This window comes from Siphateles boraxobius, unplaced genomic scaffold, assembly GCF_051911475.1.
Source record: "Siphateles boraxobius isolate OS27281-9 unplaced genomic scaffold, OSU_SipBor_1 66, whole genome shotgun sequence".
In the NCBI taxonomy this organism is placed as follows: Eukaryota; Metazoa; Chordata; class Actinopteri; order Cypriniformes; family Leuciscidae; genus Siphateles; species Siphateles boraxobius.
In genome coordinates this window covers 10,042,804-10,067,696 of record NW_027509193.1, presented here as the reverse complement: position 1 = coordinate 10,067,696, position 24,893 = coordinate 10,042,804, and the positions used below count along the sequence as shown (strand labels likewise).

The following is a 24,893-nucleotide window of genomic DNA, read 5'->3' as shown; positions in this document are numbered from 1 at the left end:
GACCTCTGCTGTGACTGTCTGTTCCTTCTCAGAAAATGCCGTGCAGTAACAAGACCCTTTGGGTGGAAGGAACAAACAGGAAGGCTGCAGCGACTTCTGTTCCGAGCAACAGCAGAAGTGGGTTCTTTTCTTTATTAAAGAGCCAAGAGTGTGAGACTATCTCTGTACTGTACAACATCTGTTTCCTCTGAAGATAATCTCAGGCTTACATGATCTTGAACGGACAGCTGTTTCATTGTGCAAGTACAGAAAAGACTGCTTTCTTGTAGAAGATGTCTCCACATTGAAGTGTCCAGATGAGGTGCTCTGTCATCTTTGTGTAAAACAATGCTAGGTACGTACGCTAACAGAGCCATCACTCTTGTGCTAACACAGCTGCGTTGGATAACTTTGCTTTTGTGAGCCTTTTAGCCTCAGTGGTATGGATTATCATCACTATGAAGCTATGTTAGCGATGTCAGCTTGTATGACTCAGGACTGTAAGACCATGTTTACTGTAACACCTGAGGCCTGGATTTTAGTTTTTGCATCAAGCAGTGTCATGGATCATATGGGACTCAAATGTGATACCTTGAGTTAAGCAAGTGATTTGTGCAAGTAGGACACATTCCTGGATCAACATCCTTTGTTGGACATCAAACAACATTCCTGTCTTTCTGTTTCATTCACTGGCCATACATTAAATGCATACAAATGCACTGCAAGGCCAAAAAAAAGTCTAAAGTTTAAATTGGCAAATGCTTAAGAGTCTACGACTGGATCATTATTGCAGTGATTATTATGTTTCTAGCATGTTATATGTTTGGAAAACAGTTCTTCTAACTCTTAATAGATTTTCAGTCCTTGAACGACCATGTAGAAAGACACATCATGTACATATTCCAGCATGACAATGTCAAGATGCATCAGGCTCAAATAATTGTCAATGCAAGTTCTTGACCAAAGATGTATGCACCTCCAGCACATCCCGAAGACTGTCACTGAAATAAAGGCCTGCATTACATGATCCTAAAATCCTAAAATATTATAAGTAACACTTGCATGCATTTATTAGTGAATGACAAGAACCATTGGGCTAACCTAGGTTGATAAGGATGTTGTTCCAGGCCTCAACCATAATTCAAAGCCTAACCTAAACACGAAATATAAGAAACAAGTGTTATTTTAGTAATATTTATACACTAATATAGTTTTTTATTAATAATTTGAATGGGCTTTTATTTTTTTCCTCAAATTTCATTTTGAGTTTTTTTGTTTTTTAGTAATTTTGTTTTGCATTTTTAATGCTTTTGTCACTTTTTATTTTTTAAATATTACTGGTTAATGTTTTTGTTTATTTCCACTTTGTAATTTTTGTGCTTCAGTTTAAACTTATTTCAATTAGTTTGGTTACATTTTAGTTTAAGTTTGTCATCTATGTCGTCTTTCAGGATTGTTTCAATTAACAAATGTTTTTAATAGTTTTAGTTAACGATAAAAACCCTGATAAGAATGTTATGCAAAAAAAAAAAAAAAGAAAGAAAAAAAGATGTTGATCCATGAATATGTGAAACTTGTGTAAAGCACAATAAGCTTGGTCTAGGGTGAGCACTGACCATACAGTATTATTAGCCAATCACAAGCCCTGAGAAGCCTGGGACATATTAGGTGAATCTGACTCATGCGGATAGAGGAAGCACTTCAATAGCATCTTTCTCTTCCTTCTGCCCACTGTTTGTCCGATGGTACCCTAACAGAGCACAGCAATGGACCTCTTTCTCAAGTGTACGACTCTCTTAATGGATCTACTGCGCCCAGCTTTGTTGACGTCAGTATTTCTGGTTCCTATTTAAGGGTATGTTTACACAACAACGATATGCTTAAAACGGAGACGTTTTTCCTTTGAGTTTTCCGCGTACAGACGACACCATTGTCAAAACTGTCCCCATTCACAGCGTTTTCCGTGAAAACGAATAAAACCCCTATATTCTGCTGCCAGGCCATTAGATGGCGATAAAACACTATAGACTGAACACGTAATATGCATGTGCATGACGTCATTGTCTTCAAAGATTTGTGTTTTTGTTGTTTTCAAAAACGTGAACTTTCAACCCGTTTTCAAAACTTTGCGTTTTCCAGCGCCCAAAAGGCCGTTGTCGAGTAAACGAACTGCCAAAACACATACAAAGTTAACGTTTTTAGTTGAATATGGCCCCTTAAACAGTGCTCTAGCCATTCATTAGCTCTAACTGTTGTTGCTTTAAATTTTATTTGTGGCCATGCGCATTTGCCTTCTCAAAGCCAGACATAAAAGACACAGTATATAAGTGGGCGTGACCTCCACTGCTTATGTTTAATTTGGAGCCCCTTCCTGCAGTGCTGTAGCAGCATGTGCTGTTTATTATGCTGCTGAATGAAGAACCAGCCTCAGCGTGTCCTCATTCTGTCTCCTTCATAGAGAGAGCGACCAATCAGCCTCCTCTGCTTCAAATCCACAGATTTGCACGAGCACTCTTTGATATGACATTGCTTAGATGGCTAGCATACTTCTCTCCTCACAGTTTGTGCAAATTCTCCATGCAGGTGGAGAAGCAGAGCGAGAGAGTGATAGTGGAAGGATGGATGGATGGATAGATAACACCCTTTGCTTCAATGGAGTCTAGGACTCCCTCTGAGGAGCTGGTGGATTCCAGCACTACGCTGGATTATTAATGACTGTCTAGCTAAGAGAGAAAACTCAACCCCAAGAGCTCGCACATACTGACAAAAAGAAGGGAGTGGCTGAGACAAACAAGCACAGGAAACAAGATAAAGAGAAGGAATTGTAATGAAAGAGTGTATCGCAATGGGAATGAGTGATTGAATGTGCTACAAAGTCGAGGAATGAAAGTAAGGTAGAAACGCATTGTGAACACGTACAAACGTTTAGCATGCGCTGACTGGTTCACAACACCCAGCATGCAGGTGAGATGACAGCGAGTATGGAAATTAGCTAGTGATAAAACATTCAGTGTTTGTGTGTGTTTTAGGGTGTGTCGTTCTGTGGGGGGTGGTGGAGAGTAAAATGTGGTTGCGCAGTTGAACGTTGTTTACACTAGCTTCAGTAAACCTTTCTGACTGCCTTTGTTAGCATGCACAAAAGAAGTACCGATACCTCATGGATTGAGCTGAAACATTTATGAGTTCTCTCTCTTTCCCATCATCTTCACTCATGATGTCACGCCATGTTCTTTAGATTCTCGTCACGGATTAACACTTCCAAATTCGATCCTTTAGAATCCCATTTTTGATTTCTGTCAGACAAAATCCATCTGCAGAACACAACCTACAGGGGCTGTGAAACGTAAACCTTGTTACTTCAGGCAAAAAATGCTTCTTGATCAGCTTTTTTTTGAACAGCTAAGAACTATTTTAAATTTGACAGTCTAAAAAAATGCAATGCTATTTGTGAGATGATCAAAAAGCAGCACAAGATGTGATCATTTGATGTAGTATCATTTGCAGTCATTCTCAATTAAGTTAGTCTTGTTTAAGGATTTTGGTTTAAAGTTGGAATAAAATCAAATGAACTTTTTCCTGCCGGGATGATGTCATTTTGTTGGCCAACGTGGATGTTATAGCATCATCTGGTTTCCCTTAAACAAACAAACAAAAACAAAAAAGGATTTTTCCATTGCCTTTTGGATTATTGCAGAAAATAAGCTTTGTGATTCTTACATGGTTTGTTTGTCAAGATTCACTTCACTAATGTACACAAATTTGAATGAATTTTAAAGGCTAAATAAATCTGCAGAAGTAATAAAAGCTAATTTTAGGCTATAAACGAACTACACCATGATCACATAACTTCACTATCACTAAGAATCCAAAAACTCTTTCAAACTTTGTGTGTCACAGTATGGTAGTAAAGTGGGTTGAAACTTCTCTTTCTTCCATATTAGAACTGTACTAGTTGGAGTTTGAGTTTTTCAGGAAAGTTTTGGATGAAGTTGTGTGTAGGTAGACTTATCACTGCAATGTTCTTCCCTGATGAAGCATTGCGGAGAAAATGGCATTCGCAGCACTTGAGTCAAAAGACCTGTAGAAAAGAATGAACAAAGGACTGAACCCTATAAACCAGACGTACTGTATACAAACCACTCTGATGGGTCAGCTTGTTTGGGTTTGCTTTCAGAGAGCAACAGATGAGAGCTATTTGTCAACATTGCCTTAAAGAACCTCGTTGATAGTTATCAGTTAGACGTTCGCCATTGTCACACTTGTGTTAGCTAGAAACGAATAATAAAATGTTTTGTCTTAAGTTTGTATCAGGCAAGGAGTCTTGCTTAATACATTCCCCCTCATTGTTTTGAAGAAAGTTTTACGGAATATTTGTTCCAGAGCTATAGCTCACTTGCTGGCACATCATAAATGCCTTTTCTCTGAATTCCTATTGCTTGCGTTATCGTCTTGGTGTTCTCTGGTTGGCTAGTTTCATATGATCTAGTTTCTCTGTAATGTTTGGGCACAGTTTCAATTGTTGCTTAGAACTTGAGCTTGAATCTAACTGTTGTTTCATGAAGATACATTATTGTATACACTAGTTTGCACTCTTGTTTAACGTCAACATGAAATGACATTTGGAGCCCATTTTACTTCTGGAATGTCTCATTAAATAATTGAATATCATCTGATATTTAAACAGACCAGGAATGTGTGGGAAGACTTCATGAAGATGAATGAAAGTGCAGGTTAATCATCTATTGTGTTGTCTCTGAGGTACAAATATGTTACTCAAACAATAAGACTAACCTTGTTGAGCTACAAGTGTCTCATACTAGCCACCGAGCAAATGCACAGAGTAACTTTAAAACGACTTGCAACACACTCCAATGTATTATTAGTAAGATTGTTTTGTAAAGTAAAACAGCGCTGTGTTAACCTACAGTTTTAATTTGGCAAATAAATTGACCTGTATGAGTAGTAATTCAGCACTTGCGGCTATTTCATTAGGATAAAACAATGTGAATTTAAACGTAACTGTAATAAAATTCAAGTTCAGGGAAGGAGGGGGACATTAAACGTAACTTTTTTAAATAAAATAAACATAAACAACAAAACATAAGGAGCGGCTGCAGCATATAAGCATAATAAAAACAGCAACATAAAATGTCCCAGGCTCTCTGCCCCACCCTGCTTCATAACACAGTAACATTAATTAAACTATGAATACATTAGCTCATCCATGAACATGATTTCAGCCCGAGTCCTGTCGGATTGCTTTCCATCGGCTGTGGAGGTAAAGACGACAGCTCCCATGATTCCAAGCTTATTCACGGCGTCATCAAGCTACGCCTTTGTTATTGTTTTGCATTGGCTTCCTCTAAAGGCGGAACTTCCATACTATGCCTTTAAATGTAAACTATGTTGTGTTTCCAAATGTAGTTTATAAGTCACCCAAACTGAGAGCTAATGCAGAGATGAGCAGCATTTACTGTGAACTGAGGCGGTCTGAGGAACATGGGAACATGACCTACTCGCATGTAAAAGAACACAATCCCATGCTTCATTCTGAAACATGCAGTGCGTAATATATTTTTTTAATATAAAATCACAGCCTTTGCGTTTTAAGCCATATCACGATTTCAATTTTATTTCAATTAATCATGCAGCCCTAACAACTATCTTTATTACAAATCATGAATGCACAAAATCCCAATCTGTACAGTAGCATTAGAGTGAGAGAAGAACAAATAAAAAGGAAGGGAAGTTAAAAAGCGAAATGCAAAGGGAAAGAAGGGCAGAAGCCAAACTGAGAGAGAGGCACTGTTGTAAACAACCACCTTCAGGCGCTCAGACACATTGTTCTGATAAAGCTCAACTGTGACGCATATAGTTGTATATGTTTGTGTGTGTGTGTGACCATTTTAAACTATGTGCCAAACCTGGAGATCCTTAATGCAGGCTTGCTAGCATTAGCCCTGGAGGCTGATAACATCTGGAGTGGCTCAAATCACCACCATCCTCCCCCCACTTCAGAATCCAGCAGTGGAATTCCTCCCTCTGCCATGGGGGGAACGTTTAACATCTAATACCACTAGGGAATCACAGAAAAGTGGAGCATGATAGCAAACCCTGTTTCAGCTCTAGAGAGCCCCTTTTGAAGTGGAAATTGTGTCCCTAGGAGTCATACGCCACCATGGAGTGGTCAAAAGAAGTCAACGACCATTTCCTCATCCTCCATTGTACTGTCATTTCTGGGTCCTTTTGAAGTGACTAATGCTTTTCGTTCTACAAATAACGGCATGAGGCCATGAAAGACGACATCTTTACGCAACGCTTTTATAGGGCACCATACTGAGACTAAAATGGTGGCATTTAAAATGTAATGTTTTTGAGAATATGATTTAAAATCAAATTTACTGTTTGTCAACATTTTTCATTTGCTTAAGCCGTAATATCCGAATCATGAACGCATGATTCATATGAGCCACTTTTAAAGTTGTTAGTCCGTTATTTGTTCATCATGTCCATCATATATTATATATATATATATATATATATATATGTAATATATGATGGACATGATGGACAAATAACGGACTAACAACTTTAAAAGTGGCTTTTTTTATTTAATTTTATTTTAAGATGTCTTTTGGTCACCAAGGCTGCACTTCTTTAAATTAAAAATACAATAAAAACCGTAAATATATTGTAAAACATTATTACAATTAAAAATTAACGTTTTCTATTTTAATATATTTCTAAAGTAATTTTCTCCTTTGATGGCAAAGATGGATTTTCAGCATCATTACTCCTGTCTTCAATGTCACATGATTCTTCAGAAATCATTCTAAGTTTTGCTGACCAGTGGCGGTTCTAGACCATTTAAACTGGGGGGGCCAAGATGGGGCCAGTTGTACTGTTAGAGGGGCCAGTTACATTTAGACTTTATTGTTGTCATATCATTTTCTGCACTGCACTGCAGGCATTAACAGGCAAAATACCATGTTTATAATCATTCAATGTATTTGCATTTCCATTATATTTTTACATTTGCATTACATATTCAGTATTAGTCACAGTAACTGTAATTGACATGATGTCCTTCTTTCTCTTCATTTTGGTGAGAACTATAGAGCAAAAGCAATGGGGACCAAGAAGCTTATTAATTCATTTACTGAAAATAACTGACTTGCTAGGTAACTATGTCTAACCGTTTACAGGGTTCCTGCACACTTTTTAAAGTCAAATTTAAGGCTTTTTAAGACCTGAAGAAATCTAAAATTAATACCGTACATTAGGGGTGCGCAATATTGACAAAAATATATCTCAATATTTTCAACGTTTTGTTGATAATAATTAGATGATACTGATTGTGTTTTTGTGCTGGTGCCATGGCTGGTTTAGGCCTGTTGTTGACAGCAGACTCACAAAGATATTCATATTTTTCATATTCTATGCAGTGGTCAGCTCACAGCAGTGACAGAAATTAATTTTTTAATTAAGGGCAAAATTTGCCACCTTAAATTGATTTCCAGGGGCAATTTCACCTATGGACATTCTTTCTAAACTTATTTAGAGTTATGCATCAACTTTTATGTCAAATACTAACATTCAAATTATACAGTAATTTTACTTATTTATACAATAATACTTAATTATACAATAATTATAAAGTACCACTGTTACCAGTCAAATTAAATCATTCAATCAAAATCCATCTTTGCAGTGCAGAGGAGACACAGAAGCGGCATTAATATATTTACCCTCCATTTACAATTGCATAAATAAAGCTATGAGTTTTTTTTTTTAATCAATGTTTAAATATGAAATGATTTCGAATTTTGAGTTTTAATTAAAGGGTACTTTAAATATGAAACTAAAACCGCCAGTAGGCCGCGGTAAGTCCCTGTCTTAAGTGAGTTGAGGGAGTCATTCATTCAACCGATTCGTTCAAACGGCTGATTCATTCGGGAAAGAAGCAAGTGATTCCTTTCCAAACGCGGATTTCAGTCAAGTAATCATCGCTGTCTGACTCTGCTACGGTTTCATTTTGAAATTCTAGTCGGCGAAATAAAGGGAAAACAAACAATATTGACAATATTGTGTCTAAAAAGTAACTCCCAATGTTAACTTATTGTTAATTTAACTGTTGTATAACATCAATCACAGTTGCAATTGTGCACGGGAAACAGCGCACTTGTTGATTTGATATTCTAATATAAGAACATAATATGATATAAATATAAGACAAAAACTAATTTGGGGGCATAGGCTACCTATGAACTGCACACAGCAGTGAAAGGACGATAGACAAATGCGATGTCAGCTCACAGTGCCTCCTACTATAGTTTTGATTACAATATCATAATAAAAAATACACATCGCACACCCCATACGCACATAAAGAATGAACTTACAACTGAACTGACATTTACCAGCTTTCTTCTTCTCTGCTCTCTCGCGTGCATGAGACAGACGTTATTCTGCCGCGATTCCCGCGAATGTGATGCGAATTGTCACGTCAACAAGCAAATCCACAAAAATAGAATAATAAAAAATGATAGGCATACAACGATAACAATGATAAACAACGATAGCAAAAAACAGTTTTGTAACTTTGTAAGTTTTGTAATTATTTCACACTCCACATTTAGGGGGGCCACAAGGGGGGCCAAGCTTGTTGTCACAGGGGCACTGGCCCCCCCTGGCCACCCCCTAGAACCGCCACTGTTGCTGACATTTATCAGCATTTATCATTTATCATCATTATCAATATAATATGCCTAATATTTGTTAAAACCATGATTCTAGGGCTGAAACGATTCCTCGAGTTACTCGAGTTACTCGATTTCAAAAATTCCTCGAGGCAAAAACTCTGCCTCAAAGCCTCGTTAAATTCCTATGACCGCACTATACACTCACGCGCAGGGATTTGATTGTTTCACACGGACCGTTTATTCACACGGACCTGTTCAGGAAGCATATATTTTGAATTTAGTTGGCGCGATGGCGGAGAATAAATATGTAAATAAACGGCAGAAATTGTCTAAAGTGTGGGATCATTACACACTTAATTCACTTAATACACTTAACTCGCTGAAACAAAGTAACGTAGTCTAAGCCTATTGATGTTCGCTGATTTTAATCCCATACTGTATTTGTAGCGATGTCGTGATGCGGTTTGACTAGATATTATTTTTAGCTTTGATGACATTTTTAAGTAGTAAACGTAACTATCACGTTCAATTGAAAGAGAGTATAGCCTAAAAAAAGAACCCCTTCACACACACACACACACACGCACACACGCCAGTCAGACCAATTGCAGCAATGCATCACATATGCTTAAACTTTTATGTAGCCACGCAACAATAATTTCAGCATGCATTCACTGTACACACACTGGATGTGATGGAGGAAGAACCTTGTTTGTATTTCACGTCTGCCAAATAGTTACAGACAACAACAAAAAATTAAAGTCCCCAGCCTGTTGGTTTTTAATAAAGATTCGGAGTACTCATTTTTCAGTTAAAACGCACGGAACAAAAAGTGCGTCAGCTTTTACTGCGTGTTCAACAACAAGTCACGTTACAGCTCTTCTTCAGCGTTAAACTACCAGAATACACAAATATGCTTAGATGCTTAGAGTGCTTATAACATCTTAAAGGAAAATTCACATATGAGATAGCTTTATAACTTGCATACTATATAACTTATAGTATATAACTTATAACAGCTTTAACTGAAATAGACACAAGTTTAATATAACTATTCTGTTAAAAAAACACACACACAAAAAATATCCGATTAATCGATAGATTAAGTGCTAGATTAATCGATTACAAAAAGAATTGATAGCTGTAGCCCTACATGATTCATTTTTCTTCTGAATTGGGAGTCTTTTGTAACATTACAAATGTAATTACTTTCAATCAATTTAATGCACCCTTGGTTAAAAAAAAAAAAAAAATATATATATATATATATATATATACTTAAAACATTTTTATTACTTAAAGGGATAGTTCACCCAAAAATGAAAATTCTGCCAGTATTTACTCACCCTCATGCTGTTCCAACCCCGTAAGACCTTCGTTCATCTTCGGAACACGAATTAAGATATTTTTAATGAAATCTGAGAGCTGGATCATTCCTCCATAGGCTTCTTCAGGGATTGAAACTTGCCAGCCCCAAAAAGTCATTAAAGGCATCGTTAAAATAGTCCAAGTGACTACAGTGGCTCAATCTTAAGTTTATCAAGCGACGAGAATACTTTTTGTGCGCAAAATTCTTGTCGTTTGATAAACTTAAGATTGAGTCGCTGAAGTCACTTGGACTATTTTAATGATATCTTTAATAACTTTTAGGGGCTGGCAAGTAAGGCTGGGACAGTTACCGCATTACCACAATACCGCGGTCACGTGACTCCAAACGCGGGTCTGAGCTCGTCACCGTCATCACCGCAAAAAAATTTAAAAGATAAAATAACCTTGGCCTGCACACTTGTGCACGTTGTGTCTAATGACATGGATTCATTGATTCTAATGACATGGATTATGTCTAATGATATAGTGCCTTACATGGATTCAAGGTTTTCTAAACAAAACTTATCATCAAAAGATGGATTAAATCCGATCTTTCACGAGTTGAGGAGCGCAATGTTCCATGACACATAATAACATTCCATTCCTATTAGAGATGCGCGGATGGGCTATTATTATTTTATCCGCAACCGCATCACAAAACTCATCATCCGTCCGCCTTCCACCCGCACCAACGTTTTTTGATCAATTTTCGAAACCGCTGACTGTTTTAAGGTCTATGAGCAATGCGAGGCGCTGCTGTCACGAGGCTAGAAAGCTCTTGGCTGTTCTAGAAAGATCCAATGCAGCAAAGATATTTAAAGGCTAAAGTCCCTAGTATATTGGCTATGTTGTATCCCCAGAATATCAGCAGTTCATCAGCAGTGAACTCCGTCTCCGATCGGTGCACAGGGATAAATATATATAAGTAAATAGCCTATAACGCACATCGGCAAACCTGACCTTACCTGACTAGGCTACTGTAGACTAAAATGTTATCATTTCGTTTTGAATTTTGTTTAAAAGTAGACATTTAGGCCCAGCCTACGCCGAGTTTCGGTTCATTTGAGACGAGCTCCAGTTCACCCGCAAGAGATCGCACCCGCGCTTCCACGTCCTCCATATGTCTGCTATTTGCTTCTTATTTCTTAATTCCAGGCAATTATTTAATGAAACAGTGATTAAAATTAAGGTACAATTTATACAAAACGCAATTTAATTTAAAGAAAGGCTATTTAAAGCGGTTTACCGCCATACCGCGGGAACATCTTGCTTTTCAAACGCGGTTAGAAAAAATCCTTACCGCCCCAGCCCTACTGGCAAACTTCAATCCCTTAAGAAGCCTATGGAGAAGTGAACTAGCTCTCAGATTTCATCAAAAATATCATAATTTGTGTTCCGAAGATGCGGGTGAACATGAGGGTGAGTAAATACTGACAGAATTTTCATTTATGGGTGAACTACCCCTTTAACATTTAACTTTTATTACTTGACATTTTACACTATATATTTATTTTATCCAAAGCAACTTAAATTGCATTTCAAGGTACAAATTTACATTCTTACCAGTTATTGCTTTCCCTGGGAATCGAACCCATGACCTTGGTGTTGCAAGCGCCAACACTCTACTGTTTGAGCTACAGGAAAAAAAAAAAAGTGTATATATAGTCTCTGATGGCTGATGTTCCTGAGATGTGACAGCCTCTCCTTTCCTTAAAACCCTTTATTTTAGTAGGGAAGGGACAAAAAATGTCTTTCTCTTTCTTGTTCTCTCTCCCTTTCTCTCCCGGTTAGTAAGATTTGTCCTTGTGAGGGCACAGCGCTTTCCACTGTTTCAGCACACTGTGCTGGCTAAAAATACCCTCCACCCCCTTGGCTCAGCATCTACTGCCCAGTGTGGGCTAGAGAAGGAACGAGGAAGGGAGACCAAAAGGCACTGAGGGTGGGTGAGAGAGAAGAAAAGGGGTTTGAGTGAACTCAAGCTCTTTCTTTTGAGTCCCTGCTGAGATCCTTCCACCCCCAGGTATGACGGTGAATACAGGGCTATTTTTGATGGAGATTAGACCAATACATGATGTAGGTGTGTGCAGTAACTCCAGGCTAACATTGTGTATTAGCCAGGTGTGATACAACTTTCAAGCCCCAAGTAACTTTTCTACCCACACTAAATATGAAAATAATGTGTGAAGGGACAGAGCCATTGAGATTTGATGTTTAGTATACAGCTATAGCCCCTTTCACACCGGGAAACCGTTCTAGGAACTTATTTATGGGAACTAGCCACCGGGGTGGTTCCCTGATAACTAAATGTACCCCTAGGGACATTTTACTGGTGGCATTCGCACCGGCAGTAAGAAGAACACTAAAGCGACGTAAGCCACACTTGTTGTTGTGACTTATTTTGACAACGGGGCAGACTTTTATTTTGACGCAGCTGAAAATGCCAGAGCCTGAGCACACTGTGCTCCCATTCTTCATCTTCATTAGTTTACGATCTGTTTAACAGTCATGTCTAATACGTTATTAGAACTGTTATGCAAAGAAAGTAGACCGTATATGAAAAAGTATTCGAGTTTGCAGTGTGGTTGATGCCCAGTGTTGCTAGCTGTGCAGAAATACATAATCATGTTTCACTTGGTCGTCTCAAAGTTGCATTGGATTTTCTCCTTAGCGTAAAGGTTAAGAGGTCCATCTGTCACAGTTTTCCATGTTTGTAGAGTTAATTTGAGTAAATAAATATAAGCTAGAGCCTAATCTGTGCGTTTACACGGCTTTTTTTTTTTTTAAATGGCGGCTGCTGGTGTTTTGCGCGTTTTCAGCTCAACAGTGTACACTTACATCACTGGTAGTTCCTATCGTGCTGGGTTAGACCCTACTCTGAAATAGAAGCTAATTTAGTTCCCCGCAAAATGAGTTCCTAGAACTAAAATTGTTCCCAGTTCCTGCGGTGTGAACACGCCAAAAAGCGAGTACTTCCGCCATTTCTTGTAGGAACTATGAAAAGGTTCCTCTGGTGAGAAAGCCCCTAATGTGTAATGGGATTTTGGACTGATTTCACCGAGTGTGATGCAACAGAATTTGATACTGAATTAATGACAAAATGTCTTGTTGCTTGTTGTGATTGCTGCTGTTCAGACAAAGATATATTTTATTATTTCATTTATAGACCAATAAGACCAATCAGTATCAATATAATCTATCAAGCTATCAACTCTGCTTATGAGTAGGTTATGTTAATGAATTGGACAAAAAGACTCTCAAACTCTCAAAAAGTTATCGGATGGAGTCCGTCTACTGTGTCTTTCGCATAACAAAAGGCAGACTTCACGGGAGCTGCTGTGCTAATCGGAAACCTTCTAGCTTTTACTGTTTTATGCAAGAGTATTTCAGGGCTAAATGTCCTTCAAGGTCAGAGCAGATGATTCAGAGAATCATTGGCCTGGAGGAGTGACTCCTTTTAATGCACATGCTAATGAGTCCTTAATTGAGTTGTGGAGAGACGTCTCTATTGCACCTCTCACCGCAAATGAAGACATCTCAGGAGAGCATTCATGCAGCCTGATTCTCAGAGGGATTCCTCCCAGAGATCATCTGTGGGACAAATCTGGTTGCAAGTTAACTAAATGAATCAAGGCGTTAGTTTTAATTAAATGAAAACAACATGTAGACAATGTTAAGAAAACGAAAAAAAAAAGACTTCATAAAAGATTTAAGACAAAATGAAAAAGACCCATAATGATATTTCTAATAGACAACATTTTAAATTCAACATTTCAATTGCAAGTTATAAGCCAAGGAAAATTAGTTAAAGGGCATTTTCTTCACATACAAAATGAGTTGGTAAAAACCGAGTGTAAAAATGAGCATGAACTCCTCACAGAGCTTTGGGTGTGTCATCTTCAGGTTATTCAGGTCTTTTCAAATCATGTCTTGTCTGTATTTTTTTTTTGTCACGGGACTCATATCCTCTCTAGATTGGTTGCAAAAGTCCTGTTTTTCCTATGAATTTCATTACAATACATTTAGTATGTAGTCACTTCCTTAATCAGAAGATGTGTTGCAGTTTGTCTGGTTGTTCCATGTAGTTGCGTTATACGTTCCCATGTCTCTTACTATTATGAGATGGCTGGATTTGTATTACTCACTAACATAAGCTCAAATATCAACGGATGAGTAGTTATGCATACCTTAATAACTATTGCCTGAAGTCTTAACTTTCCTTGGTTTCTTTTTTAAATCGATTATATGATTGATTCATGTGTATTTTGGTTATTCCAATGGGTCAAACACACAGTATGTGAGAGAAAAGAAGCTTTTCACATCTACACATACCTGGAGGAGGATGAAGTATCTAGTTTCAGAGAAGATTTGTAAACCAACCCGTGACAATAGAGACTGTTCAGGCTCTGTAAAGGGAAGAGAGACAGAATCTAACCATGTTTCTTGCCAAGAGCTCTAGGTGACTGAGTTGTTATGAAATTAGTGATGGATTAGCGGTTTCTTATTACCTAAAAGTGTCATCGCTGTTTATGATCCTTGCGGTTAAGGTGAAGTAACTGCCTCCTCGACGCGTCATGACATGACATGATATTTATTGACTGCCCCTTTCTCGAGTGGAACCATATCCTGAATATAGCGGTAAAATGAAATTTGAATTGAATTATGGTTAGTGTTTGGTTATTTAATAGATCTTCTTCTTGGAATGAAAGAAACCACTTGAACAACATTACAAGTAGGTGATTCTTGGCCAGAATGAGCTGTATGGTTGACCACACTTAGTGCTGTTTAGTTAAGTCTAGCTTTGTAAGATTACCCTACAACTGGATCAAGATCACGCTGTCTTCCTGACTTCCATCTCAGTGACCTTTGACCTTCCCTTTGCACATACAACAGCTCCAAGGGTGACCTACATTGTCATTCAGAGCTGGGTGTGAAATTGCCATTTTCCACCTGGTTGATGCAGTAATGAGAAATTGATGTAATGAGACAGCATTTAGGTGGAGAGCTCTTTCCCAAATGCCACACTTTCAGTTTCTTGAAGGTCTCTATGTCTACGTTCACACTGCAAGCCTTGGGGCTCAATTCTGATTTATTGCCCATATCCAATAGCCTTTATTTATTTATTTATTTATAAATGTGGCCATTATCAGATTCGAGTGTGAACAGATTGCGATCCTGAACTGACCCACATATGCAAAAGAACTACTGAACTGAATTTGAATTAGAAAAATTTGAAAAAGAACTGAATTTGTGCGCAGGCGGTAAGAAGGACGTACAGTTTTCTCGTACAGTTTTTCCTTAACTTTTGCTTGTATAGAGCTTTCACCGTAATGCTTATGAGTATAACAGTTCACCGTCCCTCCACTGACTAACTCCGCTGCGCCTTGCATATAAAGTCGCATGAATTCCAATATGACTATTCAGACTAAGGTCGCATTGCAAAACATCAGACCTGTATCGGATTTAGGACCACTAATTGAAGTGGCTCAAATCAGAATCGAAAAGATAAGATTCCATGAGGTTTGTGCTGTTCACACTGTTATGGAATAAACAGATCAGAGTCGAGTATTATCAAATAATAATAATAATAATAATTTGGATTTGGGCCACTTTTGCATGCAGTCTGAGCGTAGTCTTCCTTGTTGTCCTCTTTTTCTTTAAGTACACTTTGCCTTTTATGAAGTATCTGATAAAAGCCATTTCTGAAGCAATGCCTGTATAACATTAATGGCTTTTTCTTCTGTAATACTGCTTATTGCCATCACCTGAACACCAGTTGGGTCTTTGGTAATTTTTAGTTTATGGTAATTACCTTTGTTCCATGTCACCTGTGTTCAAATTTTCTGATGCCAAATTAGGCAGCATGTTCTGTATGTGTAATATTCAGAAATCAACAGCTTTTTGACAGTATAATGACAGCTCCTATCAAATGTCTTAAAGGGATGAATGCAATGTTTTGTAGGCTGGAGTTTTAGTGTGGTTTAATTAATGGTTCATAAGATCCCAAGTTAAAGCTTGTGATAGCAGAGATGGATGTAAAGCACAACTTTGTTTGTCCTTCCGAACTAATGATCTGAAAGATCTGGATTAATTGTCTCAGGGCATTGTGGCCTGGCGGGTGTCCGTTTGAGTCCCCCTTAACCTTTAAAGGATGACTGGTTTGTTAAGGTGGATTTGGTTTGATTCAACATGCACTCTACATTTTAAGTACCAGTCCTCTTAAAAAAACAAACAACAAACATTTATTTCATTTGTAATGGGTGTAGTTTTTTTATTTTAGTTTTTCAAGCTATTTTAGCTCTTTGCGTTCAGTCTCGTTTTTTCTCATTTTTGAGAGCAAAGGGCCGTGTGTGTGTGTGTGTGTGTGTGTGTGTGTGTGTGTGTGTGTGTGTGTGTGTGTGTGTGTGTGTGTGTGTGTGTGTGTGTGTGTGTGTGTGTGTGTGTGTGTGTGTGTGTGTGTGTGTGTGTGTGTGTGTGTGTGTGTGTGTGTGTGTGTGTGAGATTGCTCATAGTGGCCTACCTGGCAGCCAATGAAATGTTTTTGTTGTGATAAATGTGTTTAGCTCTAGGGACAGGGGACAGGGAATTTGTCACTGCCGTTTTGTTGTTGGGAATAAGATTACATGTTGAACTTTGATAACTGATAGATATGTAGACTCATAAAATGTTTTTCATTGTAATATCTGAATGACAGGGTCTCTTTTTATGACCTTTGTGTCAAAACCTTGATTGACAGTATTTTTTATGTATTTTGTCTTGTATTGGTGAGGACTGTTTCTTGTATTCTTGCAGTTTGCTTGAATTTTATAGGTCAATTTTGACTTCTGTGGTTATTAACTCACCAATAAGATTTCTATCGGAGTCTTTTAGTGAGGAATTGGGCTTATATTAGTGAGTCCAAAATGTAAGGTCACACAGGTTTATGGAATATATATATGGGGGCTTACAGATGCAACATTCTGACGGTAGCCTAATTCTGGACGAGATGAGTACACTTTTTAATATTTTCTTGGGTCAAAAGAAAGAGTCAGAGTCTGTGATATGTCGTCCTACCTGTGCTCTCTCTGTCTGGATGCACTTCACATATGCGCACTTCAAGCCCAAAGAACACGGGTTAATGTGTTTTAAATGCCGGGAGAAATCAGAGTAAGGGGCAAAAGTCGATCGGTTTATACTTAAACGTATGACTTGACTCCGATAAAGGAAAACGGGTTAATGCGCTTACATGACCACATGCATTGTCAGTTTATACAGCATAATCAGGTTAAAAACGTGCATGTAAACGCGCAGAAACGGATGAGCTTTCAGCATCTGTCGCTGCATTAACGGCGTGTTCTCTCAGAGACGACGATGGATATAACGGTAGGCTATAGCGACTATCTTAATTTACTGGCTTAATATTTCTCTTGTGGACCTACATTAATGACAGTAAAAAAAATTGAAGAATATTTTTTTAAACAAGTTTTTGAAGCTGCTTTTTATTTTCACAGATGGCAGAGTTGTGCTGTTTGTGAACTAAAGACTGTTTTTAGGCCTATAATTTTTATGATATTATTCATATTTAGTAATTGTATTGTTTTTAGTGTTATTAGTGTCATTAAATGTTTTGTTAATGTGCTATGGAAACAAAATAGCCTCACTATATATTTGATTGTAGTATCGGCCATTTTGTCAGCGTTTGTTGCCCGCCAGGTATCCATGGTAGTCACGTGACTGCAAAGTATGAATTATAGACAGTGGACTAAATGCTACAGTTAGCTATCTCATTCCAAGATATTTTTGTGTGAAGTGAACAAATCCCTCACACTCAATTTTTCATAACTCGCCTGTTTGTACTTAATAAACCAATAAAAACATTTGGCGCGAGGTCACAGCGTTTGGGTTTGCATGCTCACAAGGGAAAATTAAAGGCTATAGGCTCGACACTCGAGGTTAGAGCCAGGGCAGACGACAGGATGAAGCGTGCAAAGAAAAGTAGTGTGTGGGACCATTTCACCAAAAAGAATGACACAGATGTAAGTTGCAACTTGTGTGAAACAGTGCTTAAATACAGTAGGCCTACATCACTAGAGTGTATCACCTGAAAACGCGACTTGTTCTGTCCATTATTATAAGGCACACAGTGAGTTAGACCTGCCTTGCCCGGTGCGTCTTTTACGCATGCTGAAGGTGCCTGTTTTATCCATTGGTTGTATCGTGTTGCAGTCTATCAGGCAACATTCCGCATAAAATGGGCTGAGATTTGGAAATACATTACATCTACATTTCAGTGGTAACCGATAAGGTGATTCAACGCGATCACCTTGTACCCAAACCATTTCGAAACTAAGGAGCCATTTGTCCTCCGATTACATACAAGCTCCCCGTCGCTTGCGTTTGCGGGACTCATGTTTTGCGCTGTAGGGGATTTTAAAAAAGTGACGTGAGTGGAAGGGCGGCGCCGGGGCAGTGTGTGTGTGTGAGCGGGAGGCAGAGCGGCAGAGAGATGCGACGGAGTTGCGAAATTGCAGGCGCGGCTCGAAATATCTGTTATTTCAAATAGCGTGGCATATTTTAAACTAATCGGTTAACCGGTTTCAACCGGCTAATGAGGCTCGGTGGTCAGTCAAGAAAATTGTTAGTTTTCGCCATCCCTATTGCTACTACAGAAACCGAAAATTCTCGGGACAGCAGAATGTGTCCAAATTTTAATCTTAACCGTTCTATTTCATCAGAAACAATCTTAAAACCGGGCTTTAAGTGTAAAATACCGAACTTGTCCTTTAAATAATAGCAGGCATACACAAAAAAAGGGGCAAGGCATGCTTGACCAATCACAACACACTGGTCCAGCTGACCAATCAGAGCACATTGCGCTTTTCAACAGGAGGAGCTTCATAGAGGCCGGAATACTGACAGACTGGCAAGAGAGGTGCTGCAACAATATAAAATATGTGAAAATTAATTTATCAAGCATGGAAAACTATTATAGTAGACCACAAAATCAAGACTGTAAAATGGCATAATATGGCCTCTTTAAGTATGATTTTGACATGATCATTTGTTTCCCTTTTTAGTGATTTGGTGTCCATCACCTTGTCTGAAATTCAAGGCAGCTGTTTGTGCATGTCAAAAGCTCCCTCGCTCTCGCACATCCGACAGAAGATAGACAGAATGGTGTGTGGTGATGCATTTTTCCATCCTTTCCTCCCCTACTTCCCAATATGCTGTAATCAAGATTTATCAGATCCGAGGCAGATGGTTTTGCAGGATGCCAGCCGCAGCCCCCCTCCCGACCTTCTTGCTGGATCCTGAGCCCTGGGCCCAAGTGTTTGTCTAGACTTGAGTTATCCGCCTCATCTAGGAATGACAGCCTCCCCCCCCCATTCTTCTCCAACCCTGCATGTCCCAGAGGAATTAGGGTCATCCATCCTCGACTACCCCTATTCCTATGTTGCTAAAACTATCTCAACACATGGCAGAGCTTTTCGTAGAACTGCATCCTTCCTTGTGGGTTCCTCAAAATCTCAAAAAATCCATAGCAACAATTTTTTTTTATACTTCTGATAATGGAGGCACATTCTAAAGCCAGCACAATGTCAGAGTCTTCGAGGGTTTCTAAGTGCTTTTGGAAAAAAACTCTTTTATACAATGAATGCCTGAAGTAATGAGATGAGGCCGTATTTTAATTTAAACCACAAGACTTGAAAAGGAAAAAAAAGGGCAGGAATGACACGCTCTCATTATCAGCTGGCTCGTGAATTGGCTGTAGCAAGTGGCGGGACACGTGTCCCTCTCTTTGTTTAGTCGGAGCCTGAATTGGCGCCTTGGATGGGACCTATTCATGGCTGGACATAAGGCCGCCTTTGAGAGCGGTGGCTTGCTGGCCCTCATTATCCTTATTGTTGCATTCCATTACACCTCATTTTTTTGTCCCACTTCAACAGGGGCTTTGGACAAAGCCTGTAGTGTGAGGGGGAGCAGTCAAACCAAAAAAACGGCAGAACTTCGAAGGGGAAGGAATTGTTAACACCGCCGTCTGTCAGAGGATCTCATTATCTATCTGCTATCACATTAAATGCATTGCAGAATCTGATAATGCTATATTAGGCAACCAAGTAATATAATCCAGACTATATTCCTCTCTATTTGATATGCTGTAGATGGAAGAACTTTGCTAGAGAAGTCAGCTATTGTGAGTCATAGTGTTTAGACTCGCAGTGTGTGTGCCTGGCTATCGTGTTTGGAAAGTTGTGTTTATGATTTATGTCTTGGTGTATTTGGATTGTGGGTAGGGTCAAACTCATTAAGAGCCTGTTGTAGATGCCTTCAGCCATCATCCATTATCAGTTTTTCTATTATATTTCAAATGTATTTTTTCTTATTTCCTAACCCTATTTCATTAATTTGTTCTAATACAAGACAAGTGCCACTAATTGACTGTATTATATTAATTATATTATTAGTAAAAATTAACATCCAACAAGACTACATTTAACTAAACTTTCAACTCTGTCTCTTTCTCTCTCCCGCTGTTTTCATGCCACTTCACGCGTCACCGGAATATCTGTTCTTCTCACCGCCCAAATCTAGTTAACTCAATCTATGTGTTGACTTTTCACATAATGGCGGTTTTGTTCCTAACATCTCTCTGAGTGAATTTCCATGTGACCGATTTCTCATTCTTTCTGCCTACGTACCGAGGCCCATTACGTCGCCTGTGTAGGAGTCAAGGGCTGCCCTTAGACAAAGTGAACAATCTCCCTATCCCTTCGTCCACCCACTCCTCTCCGTTTGACTAGAGGGATACAGGGCGGCAGCATACCAGATGCTGTTTTTAGTAATGCTGCTGAAATGAGAGATGTTAGATACCTGCTGTCTGATTGTATCCCCTACATGGATAACTACAGCACTGCCTTTGATGGTATCTGATGACAGGCTAACTTAACTGTCACTCGAGCCCTGATGCTGATCACGGCTATAGCAATCGGACTCGGATTAGATTATTGGAGTGTCAGTAGAAGAAGGTTAGATCAAGCTGGCATGCAATCTGCAAGTCCTCTTATCTTGGTCAGGCACTGTAAGAGGAGGAAAATAAGTGTGCTTTTTCTTCTTTTTTTGTGAGTGAAAAAAGCATTACTGGTAAAGCATAACAGGCACCGTGGCATCATTAATAGTGCATATGTTCTCATTTGCCTGCTGATTGTGTTTCTGCCTTGTTACCATGGAGATCCTCATATCCTCATGAAATATACATATTCTATATATGTTCCGTAACAGAAAAATATAAACATCAAAGGATGCTTATAATCAGATCAGCGCTGAGGCTCACAGAGGATGGTTTTGTTGAACACCTTACATATAGTTATCTCTCTATCTATCTTGCTCAATGAAATGCAGAGGAAAGATATAGGCTAGATGCCCTGATCAACGGGGAAATGTGACAACCCCCCAGGTGGGTGTTTTGTTATGTTTTGTCTGTGTAGAGCTTGTGGATCATCCACTAACCTGCTGCATTTATATAGGGGCTTGTGGTTTTTCTTTAGCTCTGGCACAGTAATGAAAATAAAGACTGAAGTCTGAGGAATTTATTTAATTTTTTATTCTTCTATTTTTAATAATTGTTATTTTTACTTTAACTTTTATTGTGTTCATCATCTTATTTAATTAATTAATAAAATATTATCTTATTTTATCCACTTGAGCACCACGGATTGGTGTGTCAGAGAATGTGCATTAACTGCTAGTTCACTCCTCAAAATTTGATGAATCTATTGGTGTTGTACAATGACACACATTGGCTGCTTTTTTCTCTTAACGTTCACACAGGAGCTGAAAGAGAGGAATCTGCATGGCATACGCTTTCCCATCTTGCTAATTACATCTTGCTACATGCTGCTCAGAATGCTTCAAGTCTCACTGAATCGGTTGATGTGTGTCTATTTGTGTGGTTGTGAATACATGTTCTACGCTTTAAAAGGGCCATTTGTTTTCATGTTTACATGCATATGTAAGTACATGAGTACATGCATATGCTTATATGGTAAATGACTGCGGGTGAGAGCATGTGGGTCGCTCTAGTCCTCCCTCAGTTGCAGTTTTAATGTGCTTTATTGGAATCACACATAATTGTACATTCATATTGTATTTGTTAAGGTTGAGAAGCCACTACACTCTGTTTAGTCGTCACTGCATCATATGTTATCAGTATCTCTGAAAAGCCTGCATCGAACGAAGTCTTTTTTAAAAACGAATCCGCAGTAAAATGAAATGAACAAACGAGCAGTGTTTTACTGGCGAGATCTGAAACTTTGTTAAAAATAAAAGTTAATCTATGCTTTCTTAATGTTAGGATCATAAGGAAGCCAATAACTCAAAGACTAAAGGCAACTTGGCACTGCAAAACATCTTGTAATCCTCAGAGGCATCTCTATTCACTTGTTTTGTTGTTACGTGATCCTGTGCATTGCTCTACTCACTTCCAACTATATGTGCAAATCGGTGGGTGGGGCTAAAGAGGCAATGATTCAGATGTAGGCGTTGCTCTTCTGTGAAGGCGGTCTCTCTTCGCACTGAGTTAATACTGAGACAAAATCTGAAACAAGTCATTTTGGCAGCTTGGTTTCAATAAAAGCTTTTTTTGTACTAACAAACAGTTCTGAAACCTACAGGATATTTTTTATAGTACAATGTCCTCTTGTTTGTCAAAAGATCAAGGGAAATTAGATTTCTTAATTCAAGACCCCTGTACATAACAATGGAATTTTTGATGTAAAACTATATTACCCATGATTCTGGAAAGAAATGTCAGCAATCAGAGAATCGAAACAAAAAAAATGCTCCAAAAGCACTCTTAAGGCGCAGTTCACACAGAACGTGTTTTTCCATTCCAATGCGCTACTTTTCCATTGTTTTTCAATGTTAACACACGCTAGACGGACATGTATAACCATTGCGCTCAGGTCTTCCATCTTTTACTGCATCTCTGGCATGACACGGCATTCTAAAAACGCATGCTGAAGTTAAAATTGTCACTAGACCGTTTTTCAAAGCAAAATACGTTCCCTTAGTCTGCTCACTGCCATGAAGAGCTATGAATGATGTAGGTCAGTCTGTCTCCCTTTGCTCTCAAACTACTTAAATTATATGTGCATATTTTGCAATAAACAAATACTTGTGTAACCAAGGCAGCTGAAAAAGTGGGCAGGCACTGTTAAACAAAAAAGTGTTCTTAAATTATATGAAATGTGAAAGAGCAATTGAAAACTATAGATAAAAACATTAAATATTTAAAGAATAAGAGATAATAAAAGGTGAAGTGTGTAATTTCTGAACCACCAATGTAACCAAACAGAGCTGATCTCAGTCATGATGTTAATTTGTAGGCTAACCCAGAAGGCTAATTCACCATGCATTCCCTTGGGATTTTTAGACTGGTGGTTCTGAGCAAATTAAGGGCTAATTGCTTGAAAAGACTTTTCACATTTTGTTCTACAACATAAAGTACATAGTCATTTCTCAAAAATGATTTTTGAAGCCTTTTTTAAAAAGACAAGTTGCTAATAAGTTGCTACATAATGTAAATGTGGACTCAAAAAAAAAAAACATGGTCATTAATGAAAAAACATAATAGTTTCTTTGTTTTGTCTCACTTTTCTAAATGTTCAGACAGCATCTGGCTATACTATACATTCAGTTTACCCACTCAAATTTCACACCGTCTTTAAAATGTATACATCTTGATGATCGTATCTTTCATATAAACTGCAGATCCCTTTATTTTGTTCTTTATCTCCTCAGCAAAGGTTCTGATGACATTGGCAGATGTCACCCACACACACGGTCTGCAGGTAATGTAAGGTGCATCTCATCTGTCGGGCCTCATGTTTTGGCTATGGTTTGCAGTATCCGTATCCCTTCTCCATGCTGTAAGGGGTTCAGGTATCACCCACACAATACACACAACAGAGCCGTATATCAGCACGGAAAGACGAGAAGTTTGTTTGCCCACTGCGCACCAGAAACTCCGACAGCCGTCTGGAAGATGCATTTGTAAAAAAAAAAAGAAATAAAAAAAATGTTGCAATTGAGAAAAGAAGCAAAATTACCTAAAGTTCAAGAACTATGTAATTTCTGCATCACTACTACCACCCCAAAGCAGTTACAAACAGGATTGTTTGCACACATGATTCATGAACACTCCCCCACCTGCCATTGGTCAGTCAAACCAATTAGCCCCACCTTAGCCTCATTCCATTGGTTCAGCCAATGTTGCTGTTGTTTAGCTGGATGTGAAGCTCAAACAAACAGCAATGTTTTGATAGAGCCTCAGAGACAGAATATTTACACTTTATGGGGGAATAAAATAACAAAGGATTATTTATATTATATTTATGCATAATAAGCATTCAAACATCAAAAGTAATAAAATTTAAAAAGTAAATACATTTTCTGAAGAATTTGTAATTGGTGTTTGCTAGTGCAAATTTGCTAACACAATGCTAGGGTGTTGTGGGTTGTTGACAAGGCATTGCTTTATGTTTGTCAAAGTGTTCTTAGGGGTTTCTGGGTGTTTGCTAGGGTTTTTGAGTGGTTGCTATTACTTACTGGCCCAAGTAAAAAGGGGAATTCAGAAGTTAAATATATGAGTGCTAAACGCAGGGTCACTGGAAAAACATGCCTGTTGTGACATTTCTGCAAAAATTATAATACGTTGCATCTTGTTCGTTGCATACCTTCATAGTGAAGTGTCCGATGTCCGTTCAATTTTATCCAAAACCGATGAATGTGATCCTGGCAGTGTTTTATTATGTGGTGGTTGGTTGTACATATGGCAGTTTGGAAATTTAAATGGTGAGGTGTTAAAAG

At 38.4% G+C, this 24,893-nt stretch overlaps 1 protein-coding gene across 3 annotated transcripts in view; it reads left to right on the top strand.

The window, feature by feature from the left end:
• The window catches only part of tanc2a (tetratricopeptide repeat, ankyrin repeat and coiled-coil containing 2a), a 175,079-nt gene that overhangs the window by 10,654 nt on the left and 139,532 nt on the right, over positions 1 to 24,893 (top strand). The window contains exon 2 of one of the 3 annotated variants that reach the window (XM_077212125.1): positions 33 to 117. The exons of the other annotated variants lie outside the window; for them this stretch is intronic. The gene's annotated coding sequence lies outside the window, so the exon portion shown is untranslated. The remainder of the gene's footprint in view (positions 1 to 32; positions 118 to 24,893) is intronic. 3 annotated transcript variants of the gene reach the window in all.